This window comes from Pygocentrus nattereri, chromosome 21 (assembly GCF_015220715.1).
Source record: "Pygocentrus nattereri isolate fPygNat1 chromosome 21, fPygNat1.pri, whole genome shotgun sequence".
NCBI lineage: Eukaryota > Metazoa > Chordata > Actinopteri > Characiformes > Serrasalmidae > Pygocentrus > Pygocentrus nattereri.
In genome coordinates this window covers 31,871,267-31,894,359 of record NC_051231.1, presented here as the reverse complement: position 1 = coordinate 31,894,359, position 23,093 = coordinate 31,871,267, and the positions used below count along the sequence as shown (strand labels likewise).

Here is a 23,093-nt window from a genome sequence, read left to right as displayed (position 1 = left end):
AAAGAACAGGCTATTACAACTATAAAGATACACTTGTGTAATTAGGCGAGGCAGAGCTGAAGTTGATACACATGTGTATAAGCTGTACTTCTGTAATCCACCTGTAACAGTGACTAAATCATTAGTAGTTACATTGTTGTTGCATTAGTTGTTCACACGTAACTACACAGTTATTAGAGACACGTCATATAAAGTGGGACCAAAGTTTCACTATAACTATAAAAATGATGGACTTTTATAAATGTGGAATAGACACCGATCAGACATAACATTATGACCACCTCATTGTCCATCTTATCAGCTCCACTTACTGTATAGCTGCACTCTGTAGTTCTACAGTTACAGACTGTAGTCCATCTGTTTCTCTGATACTCTGTTACCCTGTTCTTCAGTGGTCAGGACCCCCATGGACCCTCACAGAGCAGGTACTATTTGGGTGGTGGATCATTCTCAGCACTGCAGTGACACTGAAGTGCTGGTGGTGTGTTAGTGTGTGTTGCGCTGGTGTGAGTGGATCAGACACAGCAGTGCTGCTGGAGTTTTTAACACCTCAGTGTCGCTGCTGGACTGACAGTAGTCCACTAACCAAAAATATGCAGCCAGCAGTGCCCTGTGGGTAGCGTCCTGTGACCACTGATGAAGGACGAGAGGATGACCAACACAAACTGTGCAGCAGCAGATGAGCTGTCGTCTCTGACTTTACATCTACAAGGTGGACCAACAAGGTAGGAGTGTCTAATAGAGTGGACAGTGAGTGGACTCACTCGCAGCACTGCTGTGCTTGATTTGCTCAGCCACAAAGGGTAAAAATTTCAAATTTAGAACAAAAAATGATTTGATTTATTTTCAAATTTGGCACAATGTGGTTGCCTAGTCTCCGCTAAACGTTCTTTCTTGCTCAGGTTTCCTGTTTGAAACATAAGTGAAATGTAGTGTGAATATTTATGGCTTATTTACTGGAATTTAAATTGAATGGGTGAATTTGATGCTGAACAGAAGTTGTTTAGTTTCTTTCTTTTTCTTCAAAATGAGTGATTTATTATAAGTAAGCAATGACCTGTAAAATATGGGGGAAAGGCTAACTACACTAAATTTTGATTGAATTGATATTAACTAAGCCCAAATATATTATACAGTATTTTTTACTGTATCTGTTTCATGTGTGTTTCTAGGAGGTAAGAGTGACATTTTAAATGTGTAGCTTTGCACAGCTTACATTACTGTTTTCATTGATGGTCTTGAGCCATATTTAATTTAATAACACAAATACACAGGGGACAAATCAGAGTCACAGACAAGGACACTCAGCAGCTCTATAGAAGAAGCAATACCTCACAACTTACCAAGCCTGAAGCCTGGCTTATAAACTTACTGGATACAGTCACACGTTCAAGTACACAGGTGAAAAACATCACTAGTCAGGAGAACCTGATCTCTGATGGTGGGAACCAGGTGGCCTAGACGTCACGTGATCACCCATGGGGGTTCTGAGAGTCATGGCTGAAGGGATGCGTGACACTGTTGTCCAAAACCCCAGCTCACATTTCAGTTTTAGAAGAATGCATTGCATGTTTCATGTACTTATTGTGCATGAAAATCTGGGAAAAAATCGTTCATTATTAAAATCTAAAATGGTTCGTTCCACTGTCATCAACCCAGACGTTTGCACCGTACTTCTGGAGCTTGATATTTTCACTGGCCGTCACAATGAAGGATCGGTCACAGGGAATATGGAAGTTCTCGCAGATGCACTTGTAGCTGGTCTTTTTCTTTTTCCTATTTTCCACAAATACGGTGACATACAGCTCCCCTTCCCCTGCGATGTTGGTGTATTCTTTAGGAGGAAGGAGTATGTAGCGCACTCGCGAGTCAGGTTTAAAAAACATTTTGTAGCTGACGTTTCCGTGTGCTGAGAAGCTGAAGTCTGAATAACCAAACCCTCCCTTTGTTTTGACCACAAGATCTTCAAGCCTCATCTTTGATGTCTGATAGTAAATTCTCAAGGGCTTATCTGTTGCATTGGCCACATGTGTGTTTGATCTTGATTCTGCACTCCCCATTTCCCGCCGTATCCAACAAGGACCTGGAATGAAACGAGTGAGGAAAACAATGAATTCCAGTGATCTTGAATCAAAATTCATTTTAAGCGAATCAAAGAGCGTTTTGAACATTGCTTGATGGCAAACTTGCGTCAACACACTGTTTCTCCCTTTTTACTACATTTAACTTCTTACCAGCTGGTCAGAGCATTTGTGCGTTTGCGGTAGGACAGATATCTTCTTGATCTTATTCATTTGACATAATTTGTCCACTGAGTGGATAAACTGGGCCTAAATCCAATGACGTGGTCATCTGTGGCCCAGAGCTTAAACATGTTCTCATAACAAAGAACATTTTGCAATTAAAATTTTGCAATTAGAATTAATTTTGTATGAATTGTGAGAAAAAAGTGGTTGAAAGCTGAAACCTTGGTTGAATCCGGAAACCAACTGTGAGTGGAAACAGCAGTCAGTCTAGTTAGTCTCACGCATTTCATTCAGGTCTCACCAGGTGTCACCAGGACTTTCCCAGTGTTGCGAACTCCATTTCCCAGGAGGCTGTGGGACCAGTCACGCACCTATCAGCAATCTAAGTGCCATATTGTCACATGTCCATGATAGAATAGTTTATAAGCCGGGGCTTAAACAATAGTTAGTTGCGAAGTGTTGTTTATCTCACGAACTTGCTGAGCGTTCTTCCTGATTGCCACATACCGTGTTTGTTTCTGACCTTTTGCCTGTTTACCTGGACTTTGATTTTTGCCTTGGCCTTTGGTTACCTGATAATGGCTTTGTGTTTTTGACTGCTCTGCTTGTGTATACGACCTTGTTATTTGGATTGCCCATTTGCTTACGTTTGCCTGTTGTGAAGATCGCAGCCATGATCATCTCTGCTCTCCTGGCTTTTACCCACGCATGCACTTTGACGACGACTCTGCCTGTTGTACATAAACCTCTTGTTACGGAATTCCGCATTCGTCTGGACTTTCCTGAGCCCTCACACCAGGACAGCCCAAGTGATGTACTTATGTCGTAATTAGATCCTCTCCAGAATTCTGACTGCCACTCACTCACACCTGTTGTCAATCTCCGTTCATCAGCTCCACTATAAATACTCACACTCTCCTTCCACTGGTCGTGACGCATTGTTGGTGTGTTACTACAGTCTTGAGACTTTCTCTCTAACAGGTTGACGTTGGGTTTTTTTTTATATTGTAATATCTTTGCCAGCCATCCTCACCCTCAGATCTTCTCTTTTCCCACTTTGTACTATAACACTTTATACTAATAATGTTTGCTGTCTGGTGTCGACCAGAGGAGGACAGGTTCCCCTTCTGGGTCTTGGTTCCTCTCAAGGTTTCTTCCCTTTTTAGGGAGTTTTTCCTTGCCACCGTCGCCGCTGGCTTTCTCATGGGGGCTTGGACCCGGATTTTTTCCTTTTCTTTCTGTAATACTGATTGTTCTGTAAAGCTGTGCTTTGTGACAACATCTGTTGTTTTTATAGCTTAGTCTGTCACAATAAAGCCTGCTTATGGATCCTAACAGCAGCCTAGTCCAGCATCGTTACAATCACTTTGATGTTAGGGTTTGTCCTGTGGCTCTGCTGTTTCCTGAAATTTATTTTCTGAGAATTTCATCTGATTTTGTTAATCTGGTGAAACATGTCAAGTAATTTGACTTGTTTTGAAAGTGATCAGAGTAACTTACCTTCGTGTCTGCAAAAGTTTCCGGATGAAGTGAAAGAGGCAGAACAGGTCGAATCAAACACAAAACATGCTTAACAAAGACTCACACAGAGTGTTTATTCAAGGTTGACACAGAGAAGGAAGTGCTGGTGGCTAAAATGCATGTAGGCTGGTCTGGGGGGTGGGGGAGTGGTGGGGGGGCGTTGCTGGAAACTTGAAACGTTTCTATCAAAACTTTCCTTCTCACGTTCCTTCATAAGTGATACAGGTTTGTTTCTGTGTTGTATTGTGTGCAGTTTTGTCACTCATCGGGTTTATTGTTTAACATCTGAGATCACAACACAGTTAAACTCATAAATTCCTGCTTCAGACTTTGCTACAGCGAAGCGAGAATGAACAGTGGAGGAATAAATACATCCTCCAGCAGATCCATCAATCAAAATAAGGCTGAGCTGCAAAAGTTCAAATCAGACAAATCGAGCCCCACCGGTCAGGCTTTTTACTGAGCTGATCTTTCTGTGCTGTTCTGAAAATGTTCAGGACTTGGACTTTTTTATTTGTTTGGTTTTTTGTCAGGTCTATTCATTGTTCACAAAATGTTTTTATCTCAGTGGTCATTGGGCGGAAGGCAGGATACACCCTGGACAGTTCGCCAGTCCATCGCAGGGCAGACAGACATACTTAAGCACAGACATAGGCTCCAGCACCAACCCCCCCCCAACCCCCCCACCCCCGTAACCCTGAGGGAGAAGCGGCTTGGAAAATGTGTGTGTGTGTGCTTTTTATCTGTGTTTCACCTGCAGGTCTTCAAGAAGCCTGACTTCGCAAATTTGAGTGAAAAACAACAAACAAACAAAGTCTACAAGTGTAAATATGATATGATTCCTTAATCGACATTTGCACAGTTTAAAAGCTACTAAACTGTCACTGGGGCGGTACCCCTCTCCTCTCTGTGGTGGTATCCTCATGGGTACATCTTCAATACCTTTAGTTAGGGAGTAGATTATACCACAATCCATTGCATTTCTATATATTTTAAATGTATTGCCTCCACACATCCTGTCTGATCCCCAGCCTGTTTATAATACTGTACTGTCTGTAAAGATTAGATAAAAGGCTTTCGGGTCATTGACTCCAAAGGCCGTATTTGGTCCCGTCAGCTGAACAGATGCTGTCCAGGATGATCAGGGTCACTGATGATGGCACATGCCCTCCTGAGGCAGCAGTGAGTGGCTGAAACTGCAGTTTGGATGATTTTGGAGGAACTTATATGAGCTGAGATGCTCCACTTAAATTCCACAATCAGCTCTTTTGTCCTTGTGATGCTCAGGACCAGGTCATTCTCTTCCTCATGTATAGTCGGTTTACAGACCAGTTGTGGATATGTGTACTCAAGCCCAGGACAGTATCATCCCCAAATTTAATAAACAGGTTGTTATTATGAAAAGATATAAAATCATGTCTATAGAGTGAGAAGAGTTTGGGACTCCAGTGCTGACAGTGATTTGAGCAGAGACTCTACTCCTCACTCTCCGCATCTGTGATCTGTTGGTTACAAAGTCTGAGATCCAATTTTAAGTGACCACGGCCAGCTACTTTCCTGACCAGTTTGGAGGGCCTGTGTTGGAGGCTGAGCTATAACCCAGGAAGAACATCTGCACATAGTTATTCCTTTTGTCCAGATGATCAAGGGCAGAACAGAGAGAAACAGCCACTTCATCGTCCATGGATCTGTTAGGGCTATGGGCGAACTGCAGGAGGTCAGTGGACTCCTGGGTAATATAATAGGTCTAAGCACAATGGAGGTCAGACATTCTTTAGTATGGAAGAGTCTCAGAAGAAGTTTCACAGAACATTGTTCTGATTTGAGCTTTTTTCAGCTTGACCGGTTGGAGCTCTTAGCTCTTCACATAAATGTGAATATGTGCTGACTCTGAGTATCAGGTCACTCCTGAAGCACACAAAGCTCCTGACTGTTATTTTATTGCTTCATCTTTCACTTTTCTATTACATTTATTCAACACCTTTCCTTCAGCTCATGTTCTTCACTCCTTCACTATATATCATATCTCATACTTTGACCTGATACTTGCCATTTCTCAGTGTTTTTTTCCATACGTTCCTTCCAGATCTGTTCCCAGTTGCCACTCTGTTAGTTAACACTAGCTATTATATTTGTTAACCTTATAGTTATTATATTAGTTGAGCTGAAGCTCTTTTGGACCTGGACAAGTTTTATTTTTGGGGAGGTGCTGTAATTTGAGTGATCGCCAATAAGATCTGTGATTTTAATCCAATGTGAATCTGAGTGGAAGCTACCTCTTTTAACAAAGCCTGTTAAAATGAGCATTAGTGTCCTTCATTGTGATGAAAGTAATTCCTTTGTGTTCGTGTTGTAAAACTGCTTAACTTTCCCTAGTGTCAGTTTGAGTTTAGCATCCATTGAAAGTCTGAACTCTACCATGCCTGTATCCCCTGCATAAAGAATCAAGGAGGATGATGAGTGGAAGACTGCATTTGTCACAAGGGGGCTCTATGAGAACTTGGTCATGCCATTCGTAATGCTCCATCAATTTTTCAAGCATTCATCGACGATGTCCTCAGGGACATGTTTGGTCGCGTTGTTACTGCTACATCGTTGATATACTTGTATACTCTCCAGATATGGAGACTCACATTCAACATCATCTACCAAGTGTTGTGTCATTTGTCAGAACATCAATTGTTCATTTAAGGGTGAAAAGTGTGAGTTCCATTCATCATCTGTCTCATTCCTGGGTTATATTATTAGCACCAAGGGAGCATAGCTTCACGTCCGCCACTATTCTCAAACATCCCAACCTGTCTGAACCTTTTGTGGTTGAAGTGGATGCTTCTGAAGTAGGAGTGGGTACCATCATCTCACAGCATTGTGGCACATCTTGGAAGCTTCATCCTATCATCTTTTATTGTCAAAAACTCTCCCCCACAGAATGTAAGTATGGAGTAGGTGATCTTGAATTGCTAGCAATTGGCATCATTGGCTCGAAAGAGCTGTGCATCCCTTTGAGGCCCTAACTGACCATAAAAATCTGGAATACCTGAGCTTTGCTATTAATCCTCATCAGGCACATTGGTCATTGTTTTTCTCCAGGTTTTAGTTCACAGTCTCCTATCACCCTGTTACACCTAACACGAAAGCTGATGCCTTTTCTCACATGTTCCCCGAAGCAAGTAAGCACAGTAACCCGACCAATGCTGAGAACATCTTGCCCCGTTCTGTTATTGTTGCCCCAATTAGGTGGGAGATTGACACTGAGATTGATCAAATCAATAACAGCTCATCTCCTGCTGAGAGGAGGATAAGAAATATATTCCCATTTTTCGTAGCGACCATCTCAAACTTTGGCCCCACACATCGCTTACCTCTTGACATCCAGGTAAGAAACAGACTCATCAGTTATTAGTCAGAAAATACTGGAGGGAGACCATATTCACCATGTTGGCTGATATACATCAGTTTGAAGCTTCATGTGCCATTTATTCTCAGTGCAAAAGTCCTAGAGCCCTACCAGCTGGAAAGATGATACCTCTACTGGTACCATCTCACCCCGGTCACACTTGGCCTGGTTACAGATTTACCTCAGTCTCAGGGAAATACTCACTGTCATTGATGGCTTCCTTAGAGGTGTCCGCTTTATTCCTTTCCCACAATTGCCTAGTGCTGAGAGTTGGTTTAATCATGTGTTTTCATTTTTATGGTGTACCTGAATTTATGATTTCTGATTGAGGTTCACAATTTACTTTTACAGTTTTACAGTTTATTTCTGTTAGTCTTACGTCTGGTTACTATTGTCGCGATTGGCCCCTCCCAGTCCTCCACGTGCTTTTGTTTTGCTTCCTTGTTTTGTTTCTTCCCGGTCCTGCCCTTCTAGACTCCGCCCTTAATTGTTTTCACCTGTGTCTTGTTAACCTGTTCCTGTATTTAAGCCCTGTGTTTTCCCCTGTGAGTTTGCTGGTCTTTGTACTATGTTGTTTTGTATCGTTTGGTGTTTGTTCTGCTGGCCTCCGTTGATTGTTTAGCCTGTTTTCCTTTTCCTCATGTCTGTCCCTCGTTCTGTCCGTGTTGGCTCTCTGACCCTGGACCTTGAGAATGGATTTGCCCCTAATAAATCCCGCATCTTTCAGTGTATGAGTCCATCTCGTCATCGCTCCACCACATTACAACTATCAACAATGTAATGGTCAATGTGAGAGGATGAACCAGGAACTTGGTAAAGTTCTGTGTGTTTATTGGCAGAATAATCAACATGATTGAAGACACATCATTTTAACTGTATTTATGCTTATTTGCATTTCTTCCATTATACAGCATTTTTACTGTATTGACAGAATTCATCCTGTATTTTTACTTGTTGTGTTTATTCTAATATTATGTAGTAATTGTGTGTGTGATGATGGTTCATGAATAAATAACTGAATTCATTCAGTGGTAAAAGTTTAATAAGTTTATGGGACAAAATAGTAAATTTACTAAATGAATAAAGATTACTAACACTAATAATTCATGAGCAACAAAATGTGCCAAAACCTGTTGATGTACAAAATAGACCAGAAGATTATTTACTAATAGAATAATGGAAGAGTGCATTAATGGGTCATTCCATGGAAATGGCACATTTTGAGTCCTCATCTCCTCTTTAGGTGTATTTTATCTACTGGGTCACAAAAATCTATATTTTAACAGCTTTACACATACATTGAAATATCTCCTTTAATACAGTGTATTTTTTTTTATTTGATCTTTTTATGAGAACTTTATTTATTTATTTTTGCTGACACCACCTATTTTGTCATGTCCCTCATGGCCTTCAACGAAAGTATACTTAGAATATACCAAATACAACTATAAAAAAGTCCATATATTTTGATGTCAACCTAAACAACTGTCTGTGTTTAATTGTTTGTGATATTATTTTTCAAAATGAATTGATAATTATTTATTAAAATCACATTATTTAGTTCTGTACCTAAGTAACCCCTCAACCCCGTAACACAAATGAATCTCCCCCACAAAAACAATGGTATGATCCATGTGATCCATATACATCAAGAAGTGTCATCACTCAAGTATTTTGGACAACAGGACAGCAAAGACAGGCAAGTGGCTTCCTTCTTTTATTTAATTTTGGTCATTTATCTTGTGATATTGTGGTCGCCAAACTCAGTGACTCAACACTGTCACATGAAAAAAGATAGAAAACTATTACTTATAAAAAAAGTTTTTTTTATTTCAAAACTATATGCTAATTCTGAATCTCATGCATGCCATGTGCTCTCTCTCTGGTATACAGTATGTAGAGCAGCGGCCTTTTTGTGCAAAAATCACAACCCCGTCACACTCGACCCCGTTACATGTTTGACTGTGAGGTTTACATATCAATGATACATTTAAGCAAAACATTTGAAAATGTCAAAGTCCAATTTGAACCATTCTAGTGGAATGACCCTAATACCTCATGATTTAAAAAACTAAAACTTCGTAAGGAACCACTTTGTAAAGTGTAACCAGATTCTGCGTACAGTGTCAAATGGTATTACTTCCCATTATAATCGAACCATCTGTCTGAATGCACAAACGGCTCTACAAGCAGCTCCTTTAATCTAATCTACTAATCATTTCACTGACCGATCTCCACCACTTTCCCCTGGTGAGGGGAAGGAACTCATGTTGTCCAGCAGAGGACATCAATGCTCTGACACTAAAATACAACACATAAGTTGTACAGTGTGTACAAATAAAGCCTCCTGTAATAAAGAAATGCACTGCTGTTCATCAACCTGACGTTACTCTGACAATATGAGAGAAGTCGAGACTTTTAGTGAGGAAATCTAATTCAAAAATATTAGTTATCTAAAAAGATGGTCACGTCAGTGTCCACTTATACTTATAGAGGCATCATTCAAGCACGCAAGCTGTTATGAAGCTGGAAGGAGATCATTTTGTGTATATTTTGAGATCCAGGACTTCTCCTAGTGTCTCCAGGAGGAATAGTGACATTTTAAATATGTGGTTTTGAACCTCTGAGCTTGACTGTGTTTTCACTGATAGTCCTGAGCCATATTTATTGCAACACTGGGGAAATTATATTAGAAGTGTCATAATTAGTATGAAGACATGATAAATAGATTCATTTATTTCTGAATATATTTCTGATTGATTTTCACAGCTGGCTTGTTTTTCCCTTTTTCGTTCAGAAACAGCAAAAACGCTTGTTGCACGTTTGTCAAATGGCATGGGTGGTGGTCAGTTTATCACTTTGAAGAAGCGTCGCAAAAAACAAAACATTAAGGAAGAGCTGACTCACCAGAAAAGAGACCTTTGACTGAAGGATAGTGAAGCTCTTTGATATGATGTCACATGCAAATGTTTGAACCCCCCTGGTCAAATCGCATGTTTTGTTCTGAAATAAGTAAAAATAAGTTGATAAAACTTAACACGACTTAAGCCTAACACTTTCCGTACTTTTTAGTGAACACATTTAAAAAACAAATGAGAACTGGAATATTTTGTTTTATTTTCTTCAATATGTTAAATACAGCAAGCAATTCTAAATGATGCACTTAAATGTGCAGAAGTGTTAAATTACTTTCTCTTAGTAAATCAAAACAACTTTTGCAAATTATTGTATTTGTGTAATGTGTGTGTGCAAAACTGTGTATTAGCTTAGCTTTATTAATTGTGTCTTTCGATTTTACATCTAAAACACGTTATAGACAGTCATCTGTGGCTGTATACTGTAAATAAGACGGAAAAAGGGCCGCATTTAGTCATCAAATCAATTTTTATTCATGAAGCACATTTTAAGCAGTGGCTGTTGTCCATTCCCACCGCACACAATGAAATGGAATAGAAATCACATGAAAGATGTACACTTATCAAAAACGACTGATTATTCATTTCTGAGATGGTTCTGACCACTTTCATCAACCCAGACTGATGCACCGTACTTTTGGAGCTTGATGTTTTCACTGGCCGTCACAATGAAGGATCGGTCACAGGGAACATGGAAGTTAAGGCAGATGCACTTGAGGCAGGTGTTTGTTTTTCTATCTTCCACAAGTACGCTGGCAAACAGCTCCCCTTCCCCTGCAATGTTAATGTATTCTTTAGGAGGAAGAGGGATGTAGTGCACTTGTGAGTCAGGTTTAAAAACCATTGTGGAGCTGACATTTCCCTCTGCTGAGAAGCTTACGCTCGAATAAGCCTCCCCTGCCTCTGCGTGGACCACAAGATCTTCAAGTACCATCTTTGATGTCTGATAGTAAATTCTCAAGTGCTTATCTGTTGCATTGGCCACATGTGTGTTTGATCTTGATCGTGCGCTGCCCATTTCCTGCTGTATCCAACAAGGACCTGGAATGAAACGAGTGAGGAATAAAATTCATTCCACTGATCTTTGGCATTCATTTAACACACTGTTGCTCCCTTTTTCCCACAAACTTCTTGCCAGCTGGTCAGAGCATTTGAGTTTGCAGCAGCACAAATATTTTCTTGGTCTCATTAATTTGATATAATATTGTCCACTATGTGGCACAACTGAGTTGCATCTCATCACAGAGATTCGAGTCTAAACCCAATAACATGGTCATCAGTGGCCAAGAGATTAGACCACCACTGTCAACAAAAACAGAGCAACCCCTTCTGAAAATGAAACGTGTTCTGATAACAAATAACATGAAAAGTTTTAACTTTAAATAACATTTAATTTTAGCAAACCATGAGAAAGAAAATGGTTGGAAACCTGAAACTTTGTTTGACTCCTGAAAAAGGCTACAGGCTGAAACAGTTACCAGTGCAGCCCAAGTGGGGTTCTTTGCAGTCACAACAGTTTTAACCAGATTTTTAAAGCTGTGAAAGTAATTGTGTACAGAAAGTATCCAAGTCACATTTTAAAAACAATTTTTGTGTGTGAATTTATAACCTAACAGTGACTTTTAAGCGCAAAAATAGCTGCCATGCATCAGAGCAAATGTTCAATATCAGAAATAAGACATGAGCAGGATTACACTGAGCATAATCAAGTGTTTACAGAACTGTTACATGTTTACACTTTTCACTTTTAGGATACTGCATATAAAATAAATGACATTTAATGTTAAATAGTCAAAGGCCTGGCTACTAAAATGAATTTAATATAATTGCTGACTCTTATTAGAACACAAAGGGATTTTTAAGCAATTAATGATGACAAAACTACATCAGGCCCTGATTCATCGTAATATAAGAAATAAAGTGCTAAAACGCCGGACAGAAGCTGAAACTGAAACCTGGTTTGCTCTTGAGGCGGTTTCCTTTTTATCTGGATCAAAAGAGAGACTCCGGAGAAAGAAGAACCTTTCCAGAAATTATAACCGCCAACTAGAAAATATACAATGCCAGTAAAGTATAAACAATCCAAGAGCTGCTTTGATTTTAGTGTTGTCCTGTGGCTCTGCTGTTTCCTGAAATTAAATTTCAGTAATTTGACTCGTTTTGAAAGTGATCAGAGTAACTTACCTTCGTGTCTGCAAGAGTTTCCGGTTGAAGTGAAAGAGGCAGAACAGGTCGAATCAAACACAAAACATGCCTAACAAAGACTCACACAGAGTGTTTATATAAGGCTGAAACAGAGAGGGAAGTGCTGGAGGTTAAAATCCGTGTAGGCTGGTCTTGGGGCTGGGGGAGTGGTGGAGGGGGGGGGCGTGGCTGGAAGCAGGAAACTTTTGTCAATACATGCCTTCTCACATTCCTTCATAAGTGATACTGGTTTGTTTCTGTGTTGTATTGTGTGCAGCTTTGTCACTCACCAGGTTTATTATTCAACATTTGAGATCAAAACACAGTTCAACTCACAAACTCCTGCTTCAGACTTTGCTACAGCGAAGCGAGAATGCAGTTAATCAGATTCTAGTCAGCATTAAAGGCACATGTGCTGTTTGGAGGCCTTGAGTTTAACACCATGACAACCCAGATACAAAACAAGAGGAGATATTTAGCCATGATACCCATTTACTATATGAGAGACCCCTTTTTCTTTTGTAGACATTGGGTAGACAACCAGAGGAATAAATACACCCTCCAGCAGATCCAGTCAAATCAAAAGAAGGCTGAGCTTTAGACACTGTAACCACAGTGTCACTACACACTTAACAATAAAGTTCCTTATTAACCCACTAAATATGCACTAACAGCTCTCAATAGAGTAATAACTAATATTTACCAGCCACTCATTATGTGTTATGCTTATTTATTAATGAAGGGAACTGAGAAGAACTTCTTGCAGGAGTCAACATCGGATAAAGTACATTTAAGATTAAGAGACCCTTATTAGTCCCACAACGGGGAAATTTCACCTCTGCATTTAACCCATCCGTGCAGTGAAACACCACATAAACACTAGGGGGCAGTGAGCACACTTGCATAGAGCGGTGGGCAGCCCAATCCGCAGCGCCCGGGGAGCAGTTGGGGGTTAGGTGTCTTGCTCAATGACACCTCAGTCATGGCTCTGGGGATTGAACCGGCGACCTTCCGGTCACAAGGTTGGATCCCTAACCTCCAGCCCACGACTGCCCCATTTACAGACTGTATGGACAGAATAACTAGTAAAGTGACGAATATAATAACTAACCGAACATTAGAGATTAATTTCTTTGTATTAACATCCTCAGAACATTCAATCATTCTAGGTTTGCCTTGGCTAGCCAATGCATGATACTTTGATTTCTTGGGCAACTGGAGAAATTTTGTCTTGTTTATCATTCTGCCATGAAAATGACTTAACTTTCCCTGCTGTCTATTTAAGTTCAATATCCATTGAAATTCCAGCTCTTTCATGCCTGTACATATTCCTCCTGAGTATGCTGACCTGAGTGAGGTCTTCAGTAAGAGGAAGGCTGCTATATTACCACATCACAGGGAATATGACTGTGCATTCAAATCGCTAAAGTACATCCTTTAACACAAGTCGAGGAGAAAGCTATGGAGGAATACGTACAGGCAGCCCTAGCTCAGGGTTGCAATCGTCCATCTATATCACACGCTGCCGCTGGGTTTCTCTTTGTTTAAGAGAAACATGGGGTTCGGGATTGTGCATAGATTATAAAGGGTTAAATCAAATAAACAAACTCTGCCTATTCCCATTACCTTTACTAACTGTAGCTTTGGAACAGTTTAAAGGTGCTACTGTTTTCATCAACTCTCCAGGTTGATATGAGGGGCCTGTCAACGATGGCAATTGGCCTGTTCTTTATAACTCTGAACGGTAGTTTCAATATGGCAGTGTCTCTCCCAAACTTCCTCACTCTGTTGCAATAGTAGGAATGTCTGAGGGCTGTCCATGATGCAAGTCAGGGTTGGAAACTTAACAAGGGAGTTCTGTGCCACTTCTTCCCACACCAGTAATTTAGAAGAGTTATGCTGACAGAAGATTCTTACTTTTACTAATTCCTGACTTACTCTCTCACGTTGCCCATTTGACAGAAGGTGATAGCCAGAAGATCAATTGTTCAAAAACACTGACCACACTTTTGCAGTAAACTGCACACCTCTATCCATGTCTAATTCGTTGGGAATTCCATAATGTCGAAACACGTGTGCAGAGATGGCTTCAGATGAGTGTGCTGAACAGAACAAACTTAACTCTCCTGGAAAAATGATTGACTATAGCTAGGATTGTAGTGTACACATTGGAAGGGGGCAGATCAGTAACAAAATCTAAAGCAATGTAGAGAAGCATGTGCCCAGGTACTGCAGCAAGCATGGAAGGGTTCAGGGAGGTACATCTTGTAGGCAGGGTAATGGCTAGGAACTGTGATGTTGCCTAAAGCCCCAGCAATCTCCTTGTCTATTTCCCAGGGCATGGATGCTACATTTATGGAGGAAGGAAATATGAGTTCAGGCTCATCAGTATCTTTCTGATGGATTCCAGATAGGCATCCCTTGTGTTACGAGAACCTGGGTGGTAGAAAATGTTAAAGTTAGAGTGAGAGAAAGACAGGGACCAAAGTGCTTGTCTCAGATTTAAACGCTTTGCTGTATGCAGATACCCTAGATTTTTATGATCTGTGAGTACAAGAAAAGGATGATTAGCTCTCTTCAACCCATGTCTGCTCTCTTCCAATGTTAATTTGGCAGCTAACAACCTCTGCTGCTTTGGGATTAAACACCAACCACAGCACCAGTCTCAGAAGCATCTTCATCAACTATGAAAGGATGAGATGGATCTGGATGCCTAAGTACATAGGGGCTGATGTGAACACAGACTTAAGAGCCTTGAAGGCCCCCTCAGTTTGAGGAGACCATCCTAATTTCTTCACTACAGCCCTGAGTAAAGCTGTAAAGGGGGCTGCAATCAAGCTCAAATTAAAATGCTGATAGCCTGTGAAGCTTACTGAAGTAGGAGTTTGCCAATTAACCGGCACTTCCATCTTGGTATCCATCACAATGCCATTTTCAGTGACTACATAACACAAGAAGGACACTTTAGCCAGAAGAAATCCACATTTCTCACATTTGACATGGAGCTGATTTTGGAGGAGGTGCTGGACAACCTGACAAACGTGTCTAACATGTGAGTCAAAATCAGAGGAATAAATCAATAAGTCATCAATATTGGCTATCACGAATGTCCAATCATATCTCTTAGTACGTAATCAATGAATGACTAAAACATGGAACAGGTGTTGGTCAGGCTGAAATGCATTACCCGTGTACTTCCATTGTGGTCTTCCATTCATCCCCCTCCCTGAGTCTAACCAGGTTATAAGCACTCCTAAAGTCTAATTGTGTGAAAATCTCTACATAGTTCTTCTCAAGCTACTAGTGTAAGCAGCAATAGGTAAGGGAACTTCTTAGTGATGTCATCAAGTCCTCTATAATCTATGCATGGACAGAGCCCTCCATGTTTCTTCTTAAAAATGAAAAACCTGGAGCAGCAGGGGAAGTAGAAGGCCGTATAGAACCCTGTTCTAAGGCCTCTGTGATGTGGTTCTCCATGGACCTCTCCTTGTCTTGTGTGAGAGGATATACTCATGATTTTGGAAGTGTAGTGCCCTCTACCAGATCAGTGGCACAATCATATTCATGATGAGGGGATAACTGGGTAACATAGTGTGCAAACAAAAAATTAAGCTAGAAACAATATAATAAATATGATCAATTAAAGAGACAGTAGACACATTAAACAGACAGGACAGTGCAGCGCCGACACAGACCACATATCTGGACATGAGGTGGTGAGAATAAGGTGCAGAGATATTTAACATGCTGTGATCTGTGAGTCACGGAGTCAGATGACATACATAAATATAGCAGTTACTAAGGTAGTAAAATTTGAGTAAACAGTGTAAACACAGGGTTAGCAGTAATGTTCCAGAGTAAAGTAGAGCATCAAAAGAGGTGAGTGTGTAGATTTTGTGGAGGGGGGTTTAGTTCAGTCCTTGTCAGTTTGAAAACCTGATTACTTGAGGAGCAAAGCTGTTGCAGAGTTTGGCAGTGGTAGCATGGATGCTCTGGTACCTTCTGCCAGACGGCAGCAGTGAAAAATATAATTGAGCGGGATGGATGGGGTCATCTACAATGCATGATGGAGGGGAGAGAGAACCCAATGAAGTTCTCAGATGTCCTCACTATACGCTGTAGGGTCTTACGGTTGGAGGTGGTGCAATTCCCAAACCAAGAGATGATGCAGCTGCTCAGGATGCTCTCCACAGTCCCCCTGTAGAACATTGTGAGGATGTGAGGGGGGAGATGAGCCTTCTTCAGTCTCCGCAGGAAGTAGAGGTGCTGCTAGGCTCTCTTGGCTATGAAGTTGGTGGTTGAGGGACCAGGTGAGGTTCTCTGTGATGTGGACACCGAGGAACTTGGTGCTCCTGATGATTTCCACAGCAGAGACAGTAATCTTCAGTAGGGAGTGGTCACCTTGCACTCTTCAGAAGTCAACAACCATCTCCTTAGTTCATCTCCTCGCGCATCGCTTTCAGCCAGCAGGTTCATGTAGCGCCGTGGGATCGTAGCAGGCCTACCTCGTGCAGCTCTTCCCACAGTTCATTTGTGAGCGGATTGTGGCTGATTTAGATGCTGGTGCTGGTTGAACCAGTCGGGTTACATGATTTTCTCAAGCTAATATAACTTTAACCAGCTTAACTTTACACAACTTAAACAATTTCTGCACATGTTAGTGCACAATATCCAATTTCCTGACTGACATTTTAAATATACATACACACATTAAAAATATGAAATCTTAATATTCAGTTTTCCTTGCAATATTTACATTTATGGCATTTGGCAGGCACTATTATCCAGAGTAACTTACAATTTGATTATTTTTACACAGGTAGATGAAGGTGGTGTTAGGAGTCTTGTCCAAGGACCCTTATTGGTATAGTGTAGGGTGTTTGCCAAGGTGGGGATTGAACCCCAGTCTACAGTGTAGAATGCAGAGGTGTTACCCACTACACTAACCAACCACTTTGGTTGAATATGTTGAGTTCAGCAAAAATTTTTTTTTTTTTATTAACTAAAATATGCAGAAGTGTTCATTCTACTTTCACTTAAACCAAAAGACCATGTTATTTGACCAGGATTGTGTTCAAACTTTTGCATTTGATCTTGTGTAATGTGCGTCTTAAACTGTGCATTAGCTTAGCTTTACTAATGGTGTCTAGATTTTACCAAACACATTAGACAGTCCTCTTAGAATACATACTGTAAAAAGACTATAAAAAGGACACTTGGAAAAAAAAAAAAAAATTAGTCAAATCAATTTTTATTTATAAAGCACATTTAAACAGTGGCTGTTGTCCAATCCCACAGCACACAATCTCAGTTTTAGAAGACATTATTGAACGATGACATGGAAATGTAATCAAATGAAACGTACAATTATTTAAGTTTCATTATTGTTATAATTATTATCCAGAATGGTTTGTTCCATCGTCATCAACCCAGACGTTTGCACCGTACTTCTGGAGCTTGATGTTTTCACTGCCCGTCACAATGAAGGATCGGTCACAGGGAACATGGAAGTTCAGGCAGATGCACTTGAGGAAGACCTTTGGGTCACCTACATCTTCCACAAGGACGCTGGCAAACAGCTCCCCTTCCCCTGCGAAGTTAGTGAATTCTCTAGGAGGAAGGCGGACGTAGCGCACTCGCGAGTCAGGTTTAAAAACCATTTTGGTGCTGGTGTTCGCCTTTCCTGAGACACTCGAGTCGGAAAAATCTAACCCTGCATCTACGTTGACCACAAGCTCCTCAAGCATCATCTTTGAGGTCTCATAATAAATTCTCAAGTACTTATTTGTTGCATTGGCCACATGTGTGTTTGATCTTGATTCTGCACTCCCCATTTCCCACGGTATCCAACAAGGACCTGGAATGAAATAAGTGAGGAAAACAATGAATTCCAGTGATCAAAAAATTCATTTTAAGCAAACCAAAGGGCATTTTGAACATTGCTCGAAATTGCTTCAAAAAGATGGCCTTTTTTTAATAATAATAAATAAAAAAAAAAAAAAAGTTACATTTTACAAACTTAAGAAAAAAAAAAAAAAAAAAAAATATTGGTGGAAACTTGAAACCTTGTTTGAACGCTGAAACAGACTACAGACTGAAACAGTAGAAGCAGTCACACATTTCATGCAGCGTTACCAATACAGCACAAGTAGTGTACTTTGTAGTTGGAATAATTAAAGTTAAAGTTCAAATTGTTATAGTGGTGAAAGGAATTGTAAATGTAAACTATTACATTCTAAAAACAATTTTAAAATACAACCAGTTCCAAAAATGTTGGGACACTGAGTAAAATGTAGGGACACTGAGTAAAATGTAAATATGATTAGCAAATCTCAGACTCATTTTATTCACAATAGAACAGATGTTGAAAGTGAGACATTTTACCATTGCATGGAAAAGAACTTGAGGTCAACAACACATTCCAAAAAAAACTTCATTTAATAGCACTTTGGAAGAGTTTGGGAACTGAGGAGACCAATTACTACAGTTTTGAAAGTCATACATCCAATCTGGCTAAACATGAGATCTTATCTGCTCAACTGTTCAGGGTCATATTTTTTCATGGTCTCTTTGAGTGGTCTTTAGCCCAGAGGACACTGTCCATAATTTCCAAAAAGGAATTTAAAATTTTGATTAATCGGACTACAGGGCTGTTTATTTGGTTTCTTTTTTACATTTTAGAGAGTTTTCACTTGCATTTGCAGAGGCAGTGTCAAATAGTTCACAGACCGTGGTTTTCAGAAGTGCCCATGCAGAGATTTCCACTACAGAATCATATACATTTTTAATGCAGTGCTGTCTGAGGGCCCAAAGATCTTGGTTAGCCAGTACTGGTTTTCAGTCTTGTCTCTTGCATACAAAGATTCATATGTACTGTAGCTGATGAAAAGCAAGAGTTATTTGCCATCATGTTGAGAAATGTTTTTCTTGAATTGTTGCACGATTTCATTGTTCAGTCTTTCACAGAGTAATCAACCACTCCTCATCTTTACTTCTGAAAGACTCTCTCTGGGATACTTTTTTGTCATATTACTCATCTGACTTTAGCATTACATACCTTTACCAGCCTTTTGTTGCCCCTGTCCCAGCTTTTTTGAAACATGTTGGTGGCATCAAATTAAAAATGGGCAAATATTTTCTACTTTCAACATCTGATAAGTTGTCTTGGTACCATTTTCAATTACATAAGGTTTAAATGATTTGCACATTATTGCATTTTATTTCCATTTTGCACAGCATCCCAACTTTTTTGTAAATGGAGTTTGTTACATTGTGTGTGAAGTATGTTTAGCCCAGAAGCCATCCTTTCTACTCAGCATTGTGGACAGCTCTGCACCCAGACAACATTAAAAACACAGCTTGAAAACCCCTTTTCACTTTTACAGACACTCCATTCTATGGGCTCATTAAAAACTCTTATACACTAACTTTCCCTTTCATGGTCAGTCAATACTATATGCTAACATAGCCCTTTTTCAGCATGAGTGCCTGTTCAAAGGGTTCAGAAGTTCAGCTCAGAAGCACACAGAAAAATATATGACCTTCTTTGTAAGGGAAACCCCAATATTTCTCTTTTTACTCAAAACCTCATCTACAGATTAATAAGATATTCATTCAAATCAGCCATGAAGTGAGTGACATTATAACCTTACTTGTTTGCAAAACTGTACCATGTTTACACTTTTCACTTCACACTTTTGGGATACTACATATCCATTTCTCCCACCTCACAGATTCTACTTATGTTTATTTTGATTCTTTTTGCTAATAAAAGATAATTAAATTAAATGTAAAATTTATATTTTCTAATTTAAATTTAAGTATAAATCAAAACCTGGTAGCTAACAGGAATTTAATATAATTATTCATGATGCAGACATGAAGTGAGCTGCTGGCTCCTATCAGAACTCAAAAGGGTTTTCTTGGGACAATAAACTATCAAACTATCAACTACATACGCTTTTAGTGTTTTTGTCCTCTTTGTCATCTGTGCTTCAATTTCACATGAAACTTATTTTTAGTATTCATTTGAAATCTTTGCATTGTTTTGTTAGTCTAGTGACACATTTTATTTAATCTTACTTGTTTTAAAAAATGATCAGAGTAGCTTACCTTTGTGTGTGCAAGGATTTCAAATTAAAGTGAGTGTTAAAGAGCAGCCAGGTTGAGTCAAAAACAAATGAAGGTCAGCAATTGCTCACAGAGGCACTGCCTTTAAGGCTGAAATAGTGAGGGAAGTGGTGGTGATTAAAGTGCTTATTGGCTGGTCTGGGTGGGGTGCTGTGAGTGGTGGGGGGCTGGGTTTTGAGTGGGCTGGGTTTTCCTCCTCATGGACCTTGATAAGTGATACTTTGCATTTGAAACATATCTGTGATGTATTGTGTGCAGTTTTGTAATTCATTAGTTTAACACAAAATCAAAACACAGTTTAACACATAAATTCTTGCTTAAAACATTGCTACACTAAAGTAAGAATGCAATGAATCAAATTTTCTTCTACTCAGCAATTAAGGAATATGTGCTTTTGGAAGCCTTTTACAACCCAGACACGAAACAAGAAAAATTTTATTTTGGTAGGCTCAGAGTTAAGACTTTTTCTGGCTGAGACTTTGTTAGTTACAAGGTGGTCTTGTAGAACCTGGTGCTTAATTGTAATTACTAATTTCAGGTGTGGTTTTCGGTTAGCCAAAGGTGTGAACTGCAAGGGGCCGGACTATCAATCACAAGGTTGATAAATTGAGGAGGTGTTCCCTGGAAGAATAAGTGCTTGTCTTCTAAGTGAATGATGTCTTTCTGCTGGTAAAGTTAGGCTCTGAGTTGAAACTTTCTCTATCTTAGACTCTGTTAGTTACAAGGTGGTCTTGTAGAACCTGGTGCTTAATTGTAATTACTAGTTTCAGGTGTGGTTTTAGGTCAGCCAAAGGTATGAACTGCTGGGGACAGACCCTCAGTCAGAAGGCTGATAAATTGACGTGTTCCTGTAGCGGTTTGTAGCAGCTTTAGTTCATCAACTGAGACATGTCTGCTTCACTTTGTTATCCTTCATGACATCTTTGTCCTAATTACTGTGTCTGTTGTGTGCTTCACTATACCTGTTTACTCATCCCACAGATCATGTAGAACCACTCATCATTGCAGGATCTGTAATTCCAGTACCCTCACCTTTCCCCCATGGTCATCAGAATCTCAGACCAGGGTTGCAGGTGGGCTCTGGAATTGCCAATCCATTGTGCAGAAGATAGACTTCATTTCAGCCCTCGCACCCTTCTATTCGCTGCACTTTCTGGCCTGGATCACCCCCCATGAACTCCGTGACTCCAACAACCCTGTCCTCTGCCTTTCACTTCTCCCATTCTCCAAGACAGTTTGGCAGGGTTGGTGGCACAGGTTTGCTTTTGTCCAGAAAGTGGCATTTCACTCCACTTTCTTTTTCTCACCTTTCAATTTCCTCCTTTGAGTACCATGCCATCACTGTATCTTTCCCCACTAAACTTCACATCATTGTCCTTTATCATCCTCCCTCTCCTCTAGGCTACCTCATTGATGAGTTAGACGTTCTGAGTCTCTTCCCCATCGATGGAAGCCCGCTCATACTCTTGGGTGACCTCAACCTGCCATCGGACAAGCTGCAGTCATCCTGCCTGTTACCACTGCTATCATCCTTTGACCATGCTTTCAACCAGACTCCTCCGACGGACAGAGCAGGCAACGCTTTGGACCTGATATTCACCAGACCTACCTCCATGCTGGATGTGACATCTGTGATATAACTCCCATGCATTGTTCTGATCACCACTTCCTATCTTTCTCACTCTCCCTCCCTGCTACTCCTGTCCATTCCACCCCTTTGTGCTCCTCCTCTCGATGCAACCTGCACTCCATTCCTTCCTCATCTTTTGCTTCAACTATCCTGACCACCCTTGTCCATCCTGACTCATTTTCCTCCCTCTCACTGAACAAAGCTACAGATGCTTTCCTTTCTTCACTCTCATCTGCAATTCACTTTGTCCTCTCTCCTCCAGGCCAGCAAGAACTTCCCCACCTGCCCCCTGGCTGACTGGTGTCCTGCACAGCAACGGGCAAGAACTAAGCAAGGCTGAGAGAAGGTGGAGGAAATCCCAGCTCAACTCGGATCTTTACTCCTACCAATCTCTCCTTTCCAAGTTCTCACTGAAAATTACTGCTGCAAGGTCATCTTTCTACAGGGGGAAACTGGAAGCATCAGCATCTGATCCACACAAGCTCTTCAGCATCTTCTCTCTCCTCAACCCTCCTCCCCCCTGTCCACCTTCTTCCCTCACCCCTGAGGACTTTGTCACCTTCTTTGAGGAGAAGACATCCTCCTCTCATTCATAATCCCTTAAACTGTTTCTTCTCTTTCCACAGATGCTGTCTTTCAACTGATCAAATCTAGTAACCCAACCATCTACCCACTGGATTCCATCTGCATTGTTTGTCAATCTCCAAGAACCTATTACCCTTCATCACTTTTATCAACAAGTCGTTGTCATCAGGCCAAGTTCCATCAACTCTCAAGACCTTCCGAGAGTACTTCCCATCCTGACAAAACCCATGCTTGACAGCTCTGATGTCAACTATGACAGACCGGTATCACTTCTTTCTTTCCTTTAAAAAATTCTTGTATGTGCAGTCTATAATCAACTGTCTCTCTTTTTCACACAGCCCCTGCTCCAGTACCCCAACCAGTCTGGCTTCAAACCAGCACACTCAACAGAAACTGCTTTCATAGCAGTGACTGAAATTCTGATCAGCAAGAGCAGCCAAACTGTCATCTGTCCTAATTCTTGATCTCTCGGCAGCTTTTGACAT

The 23,093-nt window shown here is 40.5% G+C and overlaps 2 long non-coding RNA genes across 2 annotated transcripts; both read right to left on the bottom strand.

The window, feature by feature from the left end:
* Positions 1–10,529: 10,529 nt before the first annotated feature.
* On the bottom strand, positions 10,530–12,407 carry LOC108440528. The gene is made up of 2 exons (XR_001858860.2): positions 12,264–12,407; positions 10,530–11,120 (listed from the first exon to the last, which is right to left on the bottom strand). It is a non-coding gene; the product is annotated as an uncharacterized LOC108440528 (long non-coding RNA).
* Positions 12,408–17,496: 5,089 nt separating this feature from the next.
* On the bottom strand, positions 17,497–20,481 carry LOC108440527. The gene is made up of 2 exons (XR_001858859.2): positions 20,376–20,481; positions 17,497–18,120 (listed from the first exon to the last, which is right to left on the bottom strand). It is a non-coding gene; the product is annotated as an uncharacterized LOC108440527 (long non-coding RNA).
* Between the last annotated feature and the right edge of the window lie 2,612 nt (positions 20,482–23,093).